The sequence below is a fragment of the Trachurus japonicus genome, chromosome 3 (assembly GCF_045865225.1).
Source record: "Trachurus japonicus isolate A0001 chromosome 3, Traja_1.0".
Lineage (NCBI taxonomy): Eukaryota > Metazoa > Chordata > Actinopteri > Carangiformes > Carangidae > Trachurus > Trachurus japonicus.
Genome location: NC_140909.1, coordinates 7,921,435 through 7,939,323, shown reverse-complemented (window position 1 = coordinate 7,939,323; position 17,889 = coordinate 7,921,435). Strand labels below are relative to the sequence as shown.

General features: G+C 43.9%; 1 protein-coding gene across 2 annotated transcripts in view; it reads right to left on the bottom strand.

Moving 5' to 3' along the window:
- ankrd11 (ankyrin repeat domain 11) overlaps nucleotides 1–17,889 on the bottom strand; it is a 105,544-nt gene that overhangs the window by 61,105 nt on the left and 26,550 nt on the right. For both annotated transcript variants that reach the window (XM_085806412.1, XM_085806419.1), the window contains exon 2: nucleotides 15,889–15,966. The gene's annotated coding sequence lies outside the window, so the exon portion shown is untranslated. The remainder of the gene's footprint in view (nucleotides 1–15,888; nucleotides 15,967–17,889) is intronic.

The following is a 17,889-nucleotide window of genomic DNA, read 5'->3' as shown; positions in this document are numbered from 1 at the left end:
AATCACCAAACATTTCAAAATAAAAATCCCACAAAAGCCAACTACATACAGTATATATAGTATATATAGACCGTCTTAGTTTGGATGACACCAGCCACAATGCCCATCCTCACTGTCAGTGCATTTACGTGGACTTGAGTATCTGTGTTATGAGCAATATCCCGGTTATGATCATAATCAGGACACTGCGTTTACATGAACATAGAGAAACCTGGTTATTTATATCCCTGATAACATGATTCTGACGATTGCATCTTAGTTGCGCAGGTGCTTGTGGTGTTTACAACACAAACCGTGGCAATTTTGACATCGGTCAAAATGAAACCACTGTGGCTTCTTGCAGGGTTGCCTCTTCTAAATTTTAAAATCGCGTTGCAAATACAAATAATTCAAGTTATTTATAACAACAGAAGAAGGTAGTGACAACAAATCTACATGTCCTCACCGCTGGCCGCCATCCACCTGTTACTGCTGCGACTATCCGGGATCCTCAAGTCCATGTTAACGCACTGTGTTTACATGGACTTCAGGATCCCGGTTATGATCAGATTTTTGAGTATCCCGTTAAAGATTCCCTGAAAGTTTTCCCTGCACTCGAAATCTATAAAACTACATTAACACAATCCTGTACCACCATTCACGGCTGCGTATTTGAATCCACCTATCCCTCCATCCTGTGCGGTGGCAGTGAAAGGAAGACAGCGGTAAGAAGAGGTGAGGCCATTGCTATTTACAAGAATGAGCCATATCTTCAACACGATCTTAGCGTTCAACAAACGCCGAACCAGCAAGAACAGATTTCAGAATTGACGCAGTTATATTGTTGTAAAAACTAAACATCACAGACACCTGCACTAATAGGATGCAGTTATCAGAAACAGGGATACTGGAATTCATCATGTAAACAGGAATATGAATGACCAGGTTTCTCTGTGTGCAATGTAAACGCAGTATCTAGAATATGATCATAAACGGGATATTGCTTAAGGGTTAGTCAAGTCTATGTAAACGTTCCACCCCATGAGTACTCAGTAGTCATACTAGATTGTTTATATATTACTTAATGAAGCCTAAGCTCTCGTGGGCCGGAGCACACCCATTTTCAGACTAGGAATTCATTATGATCCCAACTATCACCGCTGTTATGTTGGTTAAGTCCTGCTACATGGCAATAGATTGTGTGTGAAATTAAGTGAATAGTTAAAATGACATTGCAAAGAGAGATGAACAAAAGACATCAGATTGAGGAGATCTGAAAACTTTCATAAAAAGGCAGGTACAAAGAGTTTTTGAACAATTTGACAAATGCAAAGTCAGTTTTGTTCGCTAGCTTTAGTGTGGTCTTACAATGAGATTCTAATGGTGTTTTGTTCTGTCGACAATTTTGAAAGATGAAAAGCAAACGCTTCAACACCACAAAGGAGAGCTTCAACATCGCTGAGACACAGTATAAACAAAAAAACAAAAAACTGTACGTCACAAGTTTTGCCACGCTGGCTCCGGGGCAATCTGCCAGTTTTAGTCGTTTTCAACACCGATACACAGACACTGGTGTGTGAGCGCTAAATGTGGACCCTGGAGTTTATATTTCCATTCTTTTAGACACTACCAGCACATATGCACTTGTTCACACACAAACAGCCCTCTTATTCAATAATATACTGACACTGGTAACTAAATCAAAAATCCTTATTATGTGATAAGTAGTACATTGCAACAATCAAGAATAAAATAATTAAAAGGTTATACAGTATGGGAAATAATGTGCATCCAGCTTTCTGTCTGCGTTTTGTAATATTTTATATAAACAAAGCAATAATGCTATTACAGTATATTGTGCCTCTGTCTGGGGGCATTTCAGGTGCGTTGACGGAGAGAGTTGCAAAGACTCTTATGTCAGTAGTATTGAAATAATGAATATATAACAGTATAAGCTGATAATACAGCAAAGTTGGAGGAAAAAAAAAAGCGATTACACAACAAAACTGACGGCTTGAACACTCGGTTTGCACCTGGTCGACTTCATCAATCTACACAGCGCCGTGTGTGTTGTTTTTTTTTATAAGACTATTGCAGCGGGTCTCCGCCTGACAAACCAAAACAAAAAGACACAATATAACCTAGCATGTTCAGTGGGTGAGTTTCAAGCGCTGTGTTGTGGCCAGGAGCAGCAGATAAAGATGCAGGACAGAAAATAGACAGTCACCACACCTCTGATGTCTTATCTGAACACATCACTGTCACACAAACAAGCCGCTCGCTCCTCACAAGCACACTAACTCTCTGAATGTGAGGGCGGATGAGAGTGAGTCACTCTCCCTTCTGGCCATGAAAAAAAGAAAAAAAACACACACACACACAAAACAGCAATCTGTGGCAGCAATACAGGGCCTTAACAAATCTCCATTAAATACATAGTAATTGAATTTTTCCAAATGCTTGTGCAACCAATAATACGTTCAAATAAATCCTAATTAATCAATTAATTAACGGAAGGTAACCCACACAATGACATCACAAGCTCACCGTGACTTTGGTCGATAGTAGTTGATGTGATAGTAGTTGTTATCACAGTGTGTGCTGCTATCAGTGACAATGACACTATGTTGACCATAAAACCGAGAAGAAACACAAACACAGAGCGACGAAAAAGAAACCAGCTCTAAACCCGGCTGATGCAGTCTAATGGATCTTCATACCATGTGTGGCCGATGCCCAAGACTGCCATGTCCACACTTAGACCACTAAATCTGAAAAGGCATCTGCTTTTATGTCCCCCCCCCTCCAGGTTCTGGTCAAAGTGTTTTCACACACATCACGGTGCTTTTTGAAAATAATCTCCAGAGTGGATTGATCTTAAAATGCTAGTTTTGCACTGTGGCGTGGATGGAAAAAAAAAATCAAAGCTCCTCAAAAAATGATGACAAAAATGTCTTCAGAGCCGCCTGGGTGTTGTCTCTCAGCAATATGAAGAAACCAACTCTCTCGCCTCCAGCTCTCTGTGATCTCTTCTGCTTAATGCTGACAAAGCCAATACCACAATAAAGACCTTCTAATCAACTTGCATTTGTGTTTTTAGTCAACTTTAAGGATATAAATTGCAGAAGCACAGGAACTACCTCAGTTTTTTTAATAAACAAACTTATAAAAATGCTAAAACCAATGATGACGTTTTTCCTGCTCTGGTGCCACAGCCTGAAATGGCCTGTACCTTCACTTCACAGCCCTGCACCGTCATCTACAAACAAATACCACGGTCATACTGTAGTACAGGCAAGTATGCTCCTACGGTTTTTATTCTGAATAGCCATCTATTAGGTTCATGTAAGTATATATGCATGAGGAGAAAGTATTGTGTTTACAATGATTCACAACTATCACAAGCTGAGAGAACTGTACAAATATACTTGCTTAGGATTTACTTGGACTGTCATTCAGCATCCATGTTGTAATGACAACAGGCCACGCTGCCCCGGCAAGTCAAAGACGAAAACATGATAATAAAAAGGGAGGTGGATAATGAGCGAGGCAATTATGGTTTTCTGTGGTACCATGGTGAAAATCAGGTGCAGAAACGGCAAGACAGCAACTCGTGAAACATATGGACATGCAAAAAAAACAAAAAATACTAAAGCTTTACTGAAGTAGCCGCTTTGTGGAAGCAAATGATAATGGAGCGCTATTTTAATGGGCAAATAAATCAGTGAACACCGGCTGTGTAGGTAGAGATGGGTGTCAGACCAAAAGAGTGAAGAGGAGGGAGACAAGACGACGAGAGAAACAGACAATGGATGAGACAGGGAAATTGACATAAACAGTGGCAGGACAGCAGTGATTAAAACCAAGGCCTAGCTGTAATTTCTGAGGTGCCCTGTGCTGCAACATCTGAGGAGCAAACCGACGACTACCCTTGGCTTCACCGCAGCACAAAATTTTGACACATCAGACGCAGACGCGTAATAATGAGGGAGGAAGGCATTGCTTACAATATCTCTGTGTCCCTCTTATTTCTTTATCATTTCCTGTGAAATCTCGGCTGTAGGTCGAGTAGAGAGAAAAAGAAGAAGAAGAAGAAAACCTGCTCATGTGCTCCAGTTTCGGTGTAAAAAGTGTACGAGGTTGGTGGAAGGTCATCTAGCGGCCTCTGATGTGCCATGTGGGGGAAAACCGGGGGTTTTCTCAGTCATCATGCACGTAGTACAACCAAAGTATCTGACCAACCATCTGTCACATTTTTCGGAAGAGGAAAATACTCCATACGCTATATTGAGAAAAATGTGAATGGAAGCAATCATGATTTTTTACAGATGATACAAAAACATTTGTGACAGATTACATAAAGGAGGACGGTTTCTTATTAATGCAAACTGAAAAGATGGCAACCCCAGATGACACTGAAGGAAGTTTACAACATTTTCCAACACCAACATTTGGTGACTGACTTATAGCTGCAGCTCTCGACGACCTCGCAGTCACACTGTTGCATAACAACCACACAACCCCCTCCCCCCACCACACATACAAAAAAAACCACTTTGTTAACTGTGGAGAAGTTGGAAAACAGGTTGTAACTTTAATTATTTTCCTATTTAACAGCATTTTAAAAGGACGCGAGACTTATGAGGCCATCAGCGCGGAGCCATTAAGTTTTGGCCAAAGGTCACGAAGGAGGCGACCTTTGCCCTGAAAGCAAAGAGCGCCAAAATAAGAAGCGTGATGATCCCGGCAGAACTCGGTGCGTCCATGGGAGTTTGTTCGTTTGTTGGTGGGGGACAGAAACCAGAGGATGAACTTTACTGACTGAATATGTCTTTGAGATCAGAGGTCAGTTCCACCAAAACCCCATCTTCCCATCCCCCCCCGAACCTCCATCCCATAAAACATCCACACTACAGGCTTGACGCTTTTTTTTTCTTCCTTTAAACAAAAGCTGCCCCTCACTGCTCCTCCCCCTTTGCCCCCTTTCTCTCGACTGGACTGCGGCTCTCCTGCTCTCCTTCTGTTATGGTTCTCCACATCCCTGAGAACAATAAGGCCGAGGCAGTAGAGCCCAGAGAGGGTCGGACAGAGGGCCACAGATGTCCGTCCTTCCACCCTCCCCCTCCCCATTCCTACATTCAGTTTTCTATTCTGTTGGGAGAAGGCAATAGGGGAGAGAGGAGGGGTGGGGGGGTGAATTGTAGTCCGTCGGTATTGGTAATGGTGGTGGTAATGGATGGGTGGTTGGAAGGAATTGGAAGAGGAACTCACGCTATTGTCACCACATAGCATCATTTCACTGGCCTACAGCTGCCTCACGCCTCTGGTCCATAAAGATGTGCAGCAAAGAGTGCGTTATAGAGAGGTGAGAATAAAAGTCAGTGCATTCCTGCCATCCTCAAAGAATCTGACATTAACTTGGAAGCCATAAAAAAATAAAGACAAAAAGCGCAAAACTACCCAGCCGCTCATAACAAGGGGAAAGGATGGTGCCATGTTTTGGATACCATGTGGGCTCCTTTAGTCCATAAAGCATGCCGTGCATTTCTTTCACACAGCGAGCTTCCCCCTTCATCAACAGGCAGAGTTGGTATTGATCTTCCCTCGGGGGTTTTCTATTTACAGTCTGCTGGTTAGCAGGGAGGGTGTCTTCCAGAAACTTCACTCAGCAACCGCTGATTTGCAATTAAACCGGGACCCTGGATTCCTGCGCCAAATCTGTGACTATCAAACACCTCAGATTGAGGGCATGCATGCGCATCAAATATTAATGTGCTTCTACGGACAAGGGGCTTGAACATGATCTATACACCAAATGTGACACAAGTCTACCCTGACTCCTGCAAGTCAGGAAAAGTTAGTTAGATAATCTTGCTTTAATTATCGCTTCGCTTGTACAATTCAATGAACATCAACTTTTTTGTCATATTATGTCATTACGTTGCCAGTCACTCTCACCGAGAGAAAAAAAAAGAGAAATGGTCATTAAAGCACCATATATATAGCGGTGGGGAAAAGGGATTTTACCATGGACCCAATAGCAATTATATGTTTGCAGGTGAAACCTCGACCACTGAAAGACAGCCACAGCAAGAGAGCGGGAGCCCGAGTGGCTAAAAAAAGTCGGCAGACGGCCCAGTGGATCTCACAGGGTGTGGTGACTCTGTATCCCAGAAAAGGCAAGGCATTCCCGGGACAAACAAGCAAAGTGCTGGTTTGGCCGTGGCAGCAGACAGTGGAGTGCAGCAGAGGGGAAAAAGAGTTGAAAAGAGGCAGCGGAGGACCAGAGCGGTTCGTCCGTGGCAGTAGTAGCCATATGTCAGCATAATTCAGCAGCATACACAGGCTCTGGATGGAAAAGGTCTGCGGAGGCAAAGTCTCCCTTGCTTCTCTTTGGTTTCCGTCTGTCTTCCTGCTTTTCTCTGCTTGGTGCTAGTGGCTTTATATGCACCCCCAACCCCCACCACCTAACACACATACACACACACAGCCTCCCTTCATTTCACCCTGTAGAGGAGTGCAGGTCGGAAGAGGAGGGCGAGGAGGATGAAGTGGCGTGGGAAGGGTTAAGTCCAAACACATCCATCTGCTTCCTTGTCTGTCCTCCTGGTTGGCTATTGGCCCCGGCCCAACTTTTACACAGCCTACAGCCCGACACACAGCACATATATACACACACAGCACATATACACACACACACAACTGGACTGCACACATCAAAAACCACAATGCTGACAGGTTTGCGTATTTTTTGCAAAGCTTTTCTGTATAGAGGCAAAGGTTTTCCAGATGGCCTTCAACCAGATCCTCATGCCCTGGGCCAAAGACGTGGCCAATAAATTCAAGTCAACATCTGAGAATGTCTTTAGCATTTCACAACACTATACACACACACACACACACACATACACACAAATACCTGTATGTTTTTTTTATTATAACCCTTGACAGAAAAGGGTAACATCTACTGTATGTGTTTACTGTAATACCACTTGTTTATATGACTTGGTGAATACTCCAACTTGAGAGCAAGATGTGCAGCTCCTCCTTACGTCCTCTATAAACTTATCTGGTCATCAGTGCCTAAAAAGGTCAAAAATATATTAGTACTTGGTCTAATTAAAGGTAACTGCTGTCTGCCTGTGCCCACAGTCCTTAGTGTGAAGATATATAGCTGACCTCTCTGTTGTCTGTAAGCATGGATGTATAATTTGTTTTTACTTTGCCAGTAGCAAACAAATAAACCCCAGGGAAGAAACATCCACCAGATATTCAGCTAGTTGTTGACTGTTCAGCTGCATCCACATCTTACTGTACCTGCAAATATCAAATGCTCCTCAAAGTTTTGAAATCGTGTGGGTCATTTTTTGACAAGCTGCAGTTATCAGCCAGTTTGTTTCCGTGCAGCTGTGGGCTCAGCTGTCAGTCAAACATCAACACTGAAGCACCAACTCAGAGGACTGGAGGTCAAAGGAGCGTTTCTGATGCATCTCTGGGAACATTTTCCCTCCTTCTGACTTGACTTGACTCAAAGTGTAAATATACACGTCAGCTTTTGTTTATGTGTATATATGGTGCAAGTGAAATATGAGCCGTTACGTAAGCTCATCTATACCGTCGGTCCCACGTGAGATGGACGACTGAGGAACCTAGCCGACGTGCCTCCGGTGCTTTAGTATTTAAGCATTTCAGACAGCATCATGGGTAAATTGAAAGATTGAGCAACCAGACTCTGGATTCGCTTTGGCTGATAATGACGTGACATAACATATACAACAACCTGTTTGCCATGTTTACAAAACACTGTCAATAACTGGATGTTTCTTTCTCTGATTATAATCACCCTGGGTGCACGTAAACACCGATCATACACTTCTAATTTGCTTTCCGTACCACTTCCTGCAACGACAGCAATCCTTGTCCCCTCTAATTTCACCTATACCTGCGACACTGAAACATCCGTGAGAGGGCCACAACAGAAGCGATAAAGCCTGACGGATGGAAGACTGGGTGCATGTGAGCTCCATTTCGGTGAAGAGTGAAATGGATATAGTACATGCCGAGACACATCCATGCACTGTGCACAGCTGGACAGCTGCAGGAAATCAAAGGTAGGAGCATAAAGGCAGGGGACAACAGTGTGCGCTGCTGCAAACACCACCATAAAGGAGTGTGTTGTCACAGAGAGGAGAGATTGTGCGATGAAGGAACACCTGGCAAGGGAGAAGCCCAAACCTGCTGAACAACACTATAAAGGCTCCTGCTTCTATACAATACAGTGCACCAGACTGGCAATGGTGAGGTTCACACAAAGGGACTTGTTTAGACTGCTGATGTTGAGGTGCGTATGAGTGAATAAGGGAGAGAGACAGAGAGGGGCGTGCAGACTTACAGTGTGTCAGACAACAAGGTCAGCCCATCCCGGGAGAGGTGTTGGCTTTCTAACAGAGCACAGCTACTTGAAACCAAGGTCACTGCTCTGTGGCTGCGAGAGGGACAGGAGAGTGGGGCCAGACAGGGACAGCTCTGCCACATGGCCTGTGTGTTGCTTTGACGTGCTCTGCAGGCTGTTTAGGTGCGTAACTGCATGTTTTTATGGCTCTGTGTGTGTGTGCATGCACAATTTCAAATTGATGGAATTTGGATCACTGGCAGAAAATAAATAAATAAATGAACGAATAACATATCCACAACCATTCAGGGCCGAATTTCCTGAAACCAGATGCCCTTCTGACATAAACAAATCAGAAGAGAGTCCATTATCGCTGCCATTACGGCCAGAAACAGTAGAGTGGGGGGGGGGGGGGGATCTTAGCCGCTCTCTGCACTCATTCAACCTTTAATAGCCCTTTGCATGGTCGTGACTCCTGACTGCCTTCCTAGAAAAAGGGGCCTTTTCACCAGCGTTGCACTCTAATACAGCAAAAGATAAGAGCAGACTTTCCAGTAGAAACTCGACACAGTCAAAAACATTGCTAATTTTAGCAATCCAAACTAGCTGCTAATCCAGGCTGAGCTCTTAAACGCTGAAGTGGAGACATATAAGGCAGTTAGTTAGTGTGTGTCTCTTTGTGTTATCTTCCCATTGTTTTCGGTGGTAGACATGAGTGTAACTAACAATAGAAATGTCAATTTATTCTATGACAGAAGGTGGTTGTGTGATTTTCTGCTGGGAAAACTGGAATAAAATTTGCACACACACACATACGATCGATGGCGTCCAACATTTTTATCCACGGGGGCGAAATGAGGGCTGCTGGATGATGCTGGATGAGGATTATTGGTTAGACAATCAAAACCAAACTGTGTAAAGGAGGGAGGGCTACTTCAATGTTATCTTATCCTCCCCCACCTTGGACAAGGGCCTAGCAGCTCTAAAATTAGCAGTCACATCTAAACACAGTCTTTGGTGTAGCAGCTACTCTTTGATGGGAACTTGGCTCATGGCTGACGCACTGAGAGCCCATCTCCAAATGCAGCGGTGAAGCCAAGATAGTACACAAATTCAAACTGGAGACGCACAGCCCTCGACCGTCTCCATTTTTACATTTAGAGTGGGAGCGTTATGGACGTGGCTTTTTATCAGAAGTGACACCGAACTGGCCCAGAACAACGGTAGCATAAATTCTACATTATAGATGACCATCCATCAAAATGCTATCATCAAAATATGTATATGAAATGAGTAAATACATAATCAGATAATAGTGACTGCATTTATTTACAAAATCTGTATTATTTTGAAAGTGAGAGATTCTGTGTTGTAAAAATGTCTATCAACTTCAACCAAACCAACCAAATTTCTCCTTTTAGCGATTACAAGAAACTGAAAAAGTACAAGTGAAGGAGTGGTACGACGTTTACCACAAGTTCCCATGAATATAACCTGATCTTCTGGTTTCAAAAATAAGAAAGAAGAAAGAAAAAGTTAGAGCTGCAGAGCTGCGGTAGATATAAAAGTGAAGTTTAAGATTAATGTGAATTTCAAGAATAGAAGAAGAAAGGGGATATGACTCAACAGGCAGACTAACATAAAAATGTCTTCTTTTTCTCCCCAAAAAATACAGGGTTTCTGTCACTGAAGGAATAAGTAGACGGTAAAATTCACGGCAATTCATAGACCACCAACATTATAAAAGCTGCAGAGAGTCTAAATCAGTCTAACCATCAGGTACAGATCCTGTTTGTGCGTGCGTGTATTAACGTGTACTTAAGCTTGTGGAAAACAGTGTCTGGGAAGTAACCATGACCTCCCAGCGAGAGCAGATGAAAGCAAACCAACCGTCGACATCCTGCGCTCGCTCATGGAGGAGATACAGCTGCACAGATACTACTATTTTTAACCACATTTATTAAGCGGCATTAATTGTGTTTATATTTGGAGAGGGAGGGGGGGAGGGGCGTGCATGTAAAATGACATGTTTACAACATTAAAACTGGTTGGCTGTTCTTTCGCTTTGTAAACAATGCCAACATGTTTCGCAATGATAGATGACTCTCATGACCCATATACACATCCTTAGATATAAATAACCAAAAGCCTAAAGAACCACAAATAAGAAAGATATGCTCAAACTAATTCACCACATGGAACGACATAATCAATTACATTAACTTTAGCCACAATGTGTGATAGGCAAACAGAGAGATAAAAGACTAGACACGTGTAATATGCTCCTCCCATGATTATACTTACTGTATTACAACCACTTGCAAATGTGGATTAAAATAACAGGGAACATATATGTGTGTTAAAAGCAGACACTGCGACTCCTCATAATCCTAACACCAGGTGTCTTAATGTATTGAGTCACTTTCCGTCACTACTTAAGTCATGTGTCATCACTTAGCTGCAAAAATCCCCGACTCCATAGAAGGACAAATGCAGAAATGAGGAGTGAGCCAAGGACTCGGCGCTGCAAGATGCTGTACGTGAGGCCGCCGCCGCCACCGTGCTCTGCTATTTATCCTGCTCCCTCTCACACCTACCAGTTACTTCTACTCGCCCAGAGTGCTAACTGGTCTGAACCTCCATTACACCGAGCACGCTGGCCTCCCACTCCCACCCTACTAACACAGTGGCAGGCTGCCAGGTTGGGGACGAGCCATGTGTACGCATACATGCACGCGTGTGTGTGTGGTCGAGCTACACAGGACAGAGGCACACAAACAAGGATTTTGGGAATAAGTTACAGACCGTCTCATAACCCGTCAGCCCTGAGAAATTCTGCAGAGCTCTAAACACTCCTCAGAAGAGCTCTAACCCTCTGTGTAAACACTGGGCATGCTGATGTGGAACCCCTGGGCAGACAGTAAAGCATAGTGCTGCATTCCCCTTTGCTTCCCATCTCCCTGAAACTGTATGACCTATGGCAGACCTCAAATTCCTCTGCATAAGATGCGAGCTCGCTGCCATTCAACTCGCTATTAGCGTATTTCTCTGCACTCCACGCCACAGTGGCTCGCCTGTTCCCTGCAAACAGACTCCTTCTATAAGGCATCAGTATGCAGCCTGCCCGAGGGGGAAGAGGAGGAGCAGCAGAGGGGAGGAAGAAGGGAAGGTTGGGAAAACAAAGCCTCTATAGTCGTCTCTCCAGCCGGGCCAGGCCGAGCCGCACTAGCGGGGGCGAGTTATGTAATGTGACTGGCAGGGCCCACTTCCCTGTTCAGAGCTGCCGCACACACTAATCCCCACTGAGGAACAAGCCCTGCTTTGGAGGAAGAGGAGGAGGAGGAGGAGGAGGTAGAAGGGGAGCTGTGAGGGAAACAGTGGAGAAGGTGTGATTACAAGAATTTCAGCCTTTCATCTGAACCAAATTGAACACAGACATCTCCTCTCTGAGCTCATCTGCTGAAAGATAACAGTCAGAGAGATATCAGCGCTGCTGCCGACTGCAGCACAGACAGGACATCACGTCTACACACAACGCCTGTGTGTGACATGCAAAAAACGAACACCGACTTCTCACAGCAGACTATTTCTAACAGGTAAACAGAAAAGTGTTCACAGTTCACACAAAGCTTCGGGTCCACAGCCGTGTGCTCCAACACACACAGACACACATCTCTACCTACACGATTGATACCAGATATTTATAACGATGCTCTGTGCTAAACATGGTTGACACATTTGTAGTATTCAATTTCTTCTGGAGATCTGATTGAGCAGCCGGTGCAGATGCTGAGCTCTAGTGTGGCAGGACTTCATTATTCAGTCATGTTATAAAAATTTGATGCTTATTATGCAACAGTTTCTGCTCTACAATCTCATTCAAGTATAGCAGCAATACAGCACAGAAAAATGTGAATGCAAAAAAATAAAAGGGTTTCTTCTAGTCACTGGTTTCAAGTCTTCTGCATTAGTACATCTCTGAATTCATTCTCCTCAAAATAATGCAAGGCACTGTCAGAAACGCAGGTAGGGAGCGGGTCGGTACACGGATATGATGGCATGTGGCGTCGTGAGGCTGGAAGGAAGTGACACTATGACAGGCACATAGTGAAACAGAGAGAAAGAGAGAGAGAGAGAGTGAGAGTGAGAGAAGAAAGGGATGAGTGATCACCAGACACCTCAGTCAGTTCTGCTAACCATGGAGACCAGGTGGAGGATTTAAAGCAGTTAAAAATAAAAGTCTGATTCTGATTTACTGAGCTGCTTGCCTGGAAACCATGTGACTGGCATCACATGAGGAGAGAGAGGGGGGAGGGGGAGGGGGAGGTGGGGGAGAGAGTGGCAGAGGGTTTGTGTGCGCCTGTGTGTGTGTGTGTGTGTGTGTGTGTGTGTGTGTGTGTGTGTGTGTGTGTGTGTGTGTGTGTGTGTGTGTGTGTGTGTGCTCTTCCATCTTTGTGAGGACCAGACCTCACTGGGGTGAGGACATTTTGGGAAAGTGAGGACATTTTGACCAGTCGTCACATCTTCAGAGAGGTTTATGAGGATTAAGACCTGGTTCTGGAGTTCAGGTTAGAATTAGGTTTGGATGAGGTTTAGGCATTTAGTTGTGATGAATTATGTCAACAAATGTCCTTACAAAGTGTGTGTGCGTGTGTGTTGTGTGTGTCTACCCCCCCAATAGGCACATATGCACAGTGTGTACTCCACTCCCTGGCACCATAATAAGCTTTGTGATCAGTTTCCTTGGTTTCCTCTGACAGTAAGCAGATATAGGCAGCGCGCAGAGGTAAACAGTAGCTGCTATTGCTGGTGCCACAGCCACAGGCACAGAGACACAGAGGGGGAGGGTGGGAGGGAGGAAGGGGGGGTGGGTGGGAGGAGTGTTAGAGTCAGACACAGAGATGAATTTGCGCAGAAGAAGAGGGGGATGAGACAGTGTTGCAGCTGCTGGTCGAGGCCAGGGGCAGTCCAGATAACGATCATTATAGGGCCGCTGACTTCATAACAACACATATTCACTCGTTTGGTGACTTTCCTTTACCACATTTCAACGTGTTATTTCACACATTTTAATAACGCCACTGAAGAATATATTCTCAAATTTTTTGCAACGTCACTGTGAAATTTATAACGTCCTGAAAAAACCCTCAAGGACTCATGTGCCTCCACACTGAGTGCACTCTATGATCACATCCTTCAAGTAAAAAAGCTTTAAATCTTATCTATAAATCATATTTCAACGCTGCCAGGGCCATTTAACTCCCTGCTAGCAGGGGTGAGAAGCGTAAATGTCCTTCCTCAAGCTGTGGCATGTAGACAATACCACGACTCTGATTGGTGTAGAAACTTGCTTGCGTGGCAGCAAAGACGGATATTTGTGACATGAAGATATACGACAACAGTGGGGTTATGTGCTTATAGTATAGAATTTCATATGACCGGGGCCATGGATGTCAAAATATCAGAAATTTGTGTCAGCGTCAATGTTCCTCAATTCTCAATACCATATTCAACATCACAGGAAATAAATAAATAAAATTCTGCACACGCAGTTTGCAAACACACACACACATAATCAGTGTCTAAGCAGTAGTTTAAAGGTAGAGTCTGGAGTTTTGTTCGTTGCAGTTTGTAAACAAAACATTTCAACTGGGCCCCTCCTCTCGGGCTCAACGGTGTAGCCTCCTGCCCCAGACAGCAGCGGTTGTCAGGACCGCAAAGGAAAAGAAAATACAGTCTGAGTGAAGCATTGGAGCCATGGGCCGATAGCCGACCGTCACCAACACCGGGAGCCTCCGGTGTTATGTTGTTATGCCGTAGTGGTGAGCTGGGAAGCGGGTGTTAGCGGCGGATGCTAACCACTACCGCTAGCCGGAGATAGCCTCGAGCTAGCTCACCACAACAGCCCTAATACTTGTTACCAGTCGAGGCTTTAGCTGTTGGTAACGGTCGGGAATCGGTCCGCGGCTCCAGCGCTTCACTCAGACTGTATTTCTTTTTCTTTGCGGTCCTGCCTGCTGCCGCTGAGAGCGAGAGAGAGAGAGGAGCATCAGGGACAGCTAGTGCGGCTAGCAGCCCTAAGCCTCCTACTCTGCTGCACGTAGCTCCGTCATTGGCTGGAGAGAAAACACAGACTCTCTCACTCTCTACCCAGAAACGTCCCCGTGCACAACAAAACAGAGCAAAAGACCAAAATACAGGCAGGGGGAGGGGGCGCTGCAGACACAGCCACCAGCCCACAGGACTAGAAGCCCATAGGTGATGATTAAGACAGATTTCATTTGTATAAGTCTAATGTTTATTTTTGGGCACAAAACTCCGGACCCAACCTTTAAACTGACAAATACAGTACGGTAAAAGAGTTTAAATATTCACCTAAAAGTGTATTGTTATATTTTGATAGCAAGGTCATGATTGAAGCTAGGTAGTGTTGTCAGGACACAGCTCATGTTCTGAGTTGTTAGCTGAGACTTTAGCCTCTGTGAACATTGTGTGTAGCTTTGATGACAGCCAGTGCGAAAGGCAAACAGGAACATTTCAGGACATTGAAAACACATTTTTGACAACACACTGTTAATAGAAGTTGTAGGAGACAGTTTAAAGTTTGTGTAAACAAACAAGTGCTGGCAGAACCATCAGGATTTTGCCATGGGCATGGTGCCATAATATTGGTTTCTGTGATATCCCTTATCAAGACTTCCAGTTTAATGCACGGTAACCAACATGTTTTTTAGTTGTTGTTGTTTTTGTGATTGCAATGCATTGCGAGTCAAACAGACAGAGGGTAATGGACGGCTTTTGTTGGACACATGCTAGTTCTGCACTACAGAGGCTGTGACCTACTTTTCACTGTCTCTAACACACGCGCACACACAGACACAGACACACAGCCCCTGACAAAGGGACAGGAAAGCAGAGGTTAGGCATGCACTAAGCCCTGTTCTTAATACATGCATTCCAGTGGATAGAGCTCAATGCTGCTGCGCTTTCAGCTTGCCTGTTGGTACAAGCAACTCCTGCACACACAGTCTCCTGCATGACTGACAATAAAGGGTAGAGCCTGATGCTTGTAATATGTATACAAGTACACTCACGTACAGACAGTCTCTCTTTATACTGTCTGTTTTTTTTTTTGGCTAAACAAGAGGCTTTCAAGCCGAGCCACCTTTCTATTACAACGATGATGTTTATGAGACTAAATACACGTCGCCTTCACATGTCACACGGTTGACACCAGCATAAAACCTCCAGGACTCAAACAGACGAAGGATGATTAAAATGACAGAGGTGCAAATGTAGTGTTTCTATTCATTGCTCTCAAGTTGCTTTGTTCACAAAAATACCCCCCCCCCACACACACACACACACCACTACATAGCATGTATTATGATGCCACCACAAAAAAAAGAAAGGAATCCAAAGACATCATCTTCAGGAATAAGCAATTAACAAACTGTTTTCAGTGACAGCAGCCTAGAGGACTGAGCGTCAGCCTGATGATTATATTTTCAACATACCGATTCCATGGCTGTGGGAGAATGTCAGTGGGCTAAAATCCAACGAGAAACACCTGCTGCCGCAGAATCCACAGAATCCTGGAAAATAAGAAGAAAACAAAACCCAGCATTAATTACATGCACAGCATAGTGCAGGCAGTTTCACATTCTTTACGGAGGATAGGTACTGAGGTGGATGTGCACGGGGGTCATGTTTCTCCTCCCAGGATCAGTTCTCCCACAATGCTCTGGCAAGCTGAGAAAGGCCTGCAATATGCACTGAGGTTATTTGGTCCCCTATTCTCATTCAAGCAAAGACAATTAGGTATAGACAGACTATCGGTTTGCAAATATTCATGGCATGATGATTTTTTTTATTTTTTAAATTTCCTTTATAACCCATGGACAGATTCAATGGATCATGAATGCACATGACAAATATGCTAATGAAGTGCCTGTATTTTTGTGGTGTGTGGGCAAAGAGATGGAAACACATTATTTCAGTGAAGCCAATAAACCATTTCGCATGGAAAAATGGCAAAGGCTACAGGTACGACTGTAGCAATAACATGTTATCATCAATCTGTACAGGATAGTTAACGCTAACTCATGGTTCATTTGGAAAACTTCGATGACACGGCATGTCCCCTTACATTCTTATCGACTGAATCCTGCACCCAAATCTCTTCTACCTTGGACTGTTGGCATCTCCCAACACAGTCAGAAGGTCAACCTACTCTTAAGCTTTATGAATCAAGGTAAAGGGAAGCAACATCTCATATCTGGGAACCTTTGCTGTTTGAGACAAACATTCACAACCTTTGAGGGAACTGAGTGTCTGCAGAAGACATTTCTATGTGATACGATGCTGTAGCCTAAAACACTAAGATCCAGTTTTCTATTGTTTTTATTGCGAGTTTCTCAGACTTTCTCCCTCAGCCAATTCCCAGAATTAGGATATCTACCAATACCGAACACTACAACTATAATTGGAAATATTTGTACACCAACAACCTTTTAAAGTGCAATTCTAATTGTGGTATTTAGAGGATTTATGTAACAATATTGTCATAACAAATCTTCCTCAAACAACAATCATTATTTGTCATGATTATTATCATGACAAATCACTATGCGTCATTATGTTTAACAGACTGTATAGACAGTCTAAGCGGAAGCAGGAAGTAACGCTCGCCATGTGACCTCAATTCGGGAAAAATCTCCATGTAAGTGAACGGGACTCAAATTTTTATTTTGTGATCTGATTGAATTGTGCCATGAGAACAATATATGACCTCTACCTATTTAAAACATTGTGTTTCATACCAAGAAATCAGCAGTTTGTTGTCAAACTATTATAAAATAAAATTCCGTAAATCCGTAACCAGAAAGACTACAGGTGGCGTAGGTGACATCACACACCACATGCCGCCCTTTCCCGTGTCAGCTACTCCACTGCCTGTTCTTCCATTGCTGTTTTACAACAAACTGCTGATTTACTGGCATGAAACGTGATGTTTTAAATAGGTTAAGATCATATATTTTTCTCATGACACAATTCAATCGGATCACTTTTGACTTTTGACTCCCATTCACTTACATGGAGATTTTTCCCAAATTGAGGTCCCATGGCGCGCGTCTCTTCTGCTTCCGCTTAGGCTGTCTATAGAGGAATCCAAATTGGATCAATGCCTTTTCTACACCAAAATTAGCACGTATGAGCAGGTTTATTGAACACACACACACACATTCGTGTTGGAGGGGTGGTCGGTCTGTTTACAGTGTGTGTGTGCTCTAAAAGATGTCAAAAGGGTGAAAATTAGCGCGTTCATTCGGGTGTTGTGTTTACATCACCGCCAATCAGAGCCGGAGCCAACAATTACCTGCAACTACTGCCGTCATTTGACCCCAGACTGAGTGCAGATTGTACTCTTTCCCTTCGCCGACACAAAAAGCCTCAAGTTAGTGGGTCTTGATGGGTTTCTGGACCGGTGTTAAAGGGGCTTTAAAGATGTTAGTTAC